The sequence below is a fragment of the Penaeus japonicus genome, unplaced genomic scaffold (assembly GCF_977035675.1).
Source record: "Penaeus japonicus unplaced genomic scaffold, GWHDUDI00000001_assembly GWHDUDI00000024, whole genome shotgun sequence".
Lineage (NCBI taxonomy): Eukaryota > Metazoa > Arthropoda > Malacostraca > Decapoda > Penaeidae > Penaeus > Penaeus japonicus.
This window is the reverse complement of record NW_028234426.1, coordinates 39,412,097-39,414,596: the sequence shown is the minus strand read 5'-3', so window position 1 is coordinate 39,414,596 and position 2,500 is coordinate 39,412,097.

The window sequence follows — 2,500 nt, the reverse complement described above, 5'->3', positions numbered from 1 at the left end:
AAAGGTAGATTCTAGTTAGTGGAGCGTCTTGATTATATGCCGATTAAAAATATTGGGAAACTTGCCAAGACGTCAAAGCATTTTTAGTAAGTTGAATGCGCATGGGGATTCACGTAGACTTTTGTAGTTCGAACAGGTTATTATGAGTATGTATTCATTATTTTGGGAGCACGCCACGTAAATGTTGCGCCGGTTGAAAAGCAACCTTAAATGCAGCACGAATTAGTAGACAAATAAAACTGAACGCAGTTGTCAAGAACCTCCGGATTTGTTATCACATTTGACTAACAAAAAACAAAAAACAAAAAACGGTGTGAGGGCGCTCGTATATGTGTTTTTTGTGTAAGTAGATAGATACCAGATTTTTTTTTTATGTTTTTGCATGAAGTGGATTATAATTACTGTATATGTTTCTGTACACATAGTGCGTGTGTGTGTGTGTGTGTGTGTGTGTGTGTGTGTGTGTGTGTGTGTGTGTGTATGTGTGTGTGTATGTGTGTGTGCATGTGTTTGTCTGTGCATGTACGTGTGTGTGTATGTGTGTGTGTGTGTGTCTAGATGTATGACCTTGTGGAACACGTCTTTCTGTGCGTGCATGCCGGTGCCTCTCGTTGTAGTGATGAATCAAACAGCATATCATTTGCAGGTGAAAAGGCAACATCAAGAGAGAAATTGAATGTTGCAAATTAAATGGACAAGAACCACTTAACATAGGTATTCCATCTATTGACTTTTATTACTGCCATAATGATTCTTTAAATTCAGGTTGTTTCACTGGCAATTGCATTTGTGAAAGACACGAGGACAGAAAGCAGTACGAGACCTTAAAAGTACAAAGTGACAGTTCTGTTTACCCATTGGTGTGTGTGTGAGTGCGTGTGTGTGTGTGTGTGTGTGTGTGTGTGTGTGTGCGTGTGTGTGTGCGTGTGTGTGTGTGTGTGTGTGTGTGCGTGTGTGTATGTGTGTGTGTGTATGTGTTTGTCTGTGTGTATGTGTGTGTGCGTGCTTGTGCTTGTACGTGCATGTGCGTGTGTGTGTATGTGTGTGTGTGTGTGTTTGTGCGTGTGTGAATGCATATGCAAGGTTATCTAAATGTATTTCTTTGTGCCTCCTCGTCCGCATCGCAAGAAACACGGATACACAGGGAGGAAGGGAGACAGGAGGGAGGGAGGGAGTGGGGGGGGGATCTTATCCAGACACCCCTTTTTAACCCAAACTTCGCGCTTAATTCACGGAAATTGGATAAAGGGAAGAAAAGTCGGTCCGCCGGAGTTTATCCAATCCCACGTAGTCGGTAGAGAATCGAGGCATGGGCGAGTGAATGAAATGGATTAACTGATGGAGGATTGGGGTTGATTAGTCAATCGAAGTAGATGTACAGCGAAAGACTGAAGTAGAAGAATTCGTGAATAAAGTAGAATGATTACTAAGTGAATGGACTAAACTAAAGAAGTAGTTGAATGAGTTAGCAAGTAAAGTAGATGGAATAATGAATAAATGAAGTAGATGAATAAGGATTTCAAGTAGACGATGTGAGCAGAAAAAAAATACATGAACAACGGAATATGAAACAAAATAATTCAAGAGTAGGTGAGTAAATACGGTAGGTGAATAAACCAACAGTAGATGTTAGATTAAGAAGGAAGAAAGGGAGAAAGAGGGGTGGGAGGAGAGGGAGGGAGACTGAGAGAGAGAGGGCTAGGTAGGCAGAAGAAGAGTAGAGGAGGAGGAGGAGGGGAGAAGAAAGAGAGAGAAAGGAAAATAGGGGAATAAAGATGAAAGAGGGAGTGAGGGGGGAGAGGGAAGGAGAGAGAGAAAGAGTGGGAGGGAGAGAAAAGGAATGAAGGAGAGAGAGAGAGAGATGTTAGGAGGGAGAAGGAGAGAGTGAGGGAAGGAGAGAGAGGGGGAGAGGGAGTTAGAGAATGAGAGGGGAGGAGGGAGGGGGATGAGGGTGGGAGATAGAGAGGAAGAGGGAAAATAATAGATAGATAGAGAGACAGATAGATATATGGATAGATAAAGACCGAGGTGGATAGATTGATAAGGAGACAGATAGATAGATAGAGAGGGAGATAGATAGACAGATAGATAGTGTGAAAAATAGATATGTCGCTAGGTAGATGGATAGAGAGGGTGCTAGGTAGATGGATATAGAAGGGAACAGATAGATAGAGTGGGAAATAGATAGAGAGAGTGAGAAAGAGAATAAGAGAGTATGAAAGTAAAAAAGAGGGGAGGGAGAGAGAGAGGAGGATGAAGTAAAGAAAAAGAGAGACGAGAGGCAGCGAGAAACAGATTATTCAAGATCAAACCCAAACGTACTCTCAAACACAGTACACTGTGATTTCTGATACAAACCTACTTCTTGATATGTATATATATATATATATATATATATATATATATATATATATATATATATATATATATATATATATAATATATATATATATATATATATATTATATATATATATATATATATCCTTTATCTCTGCAAT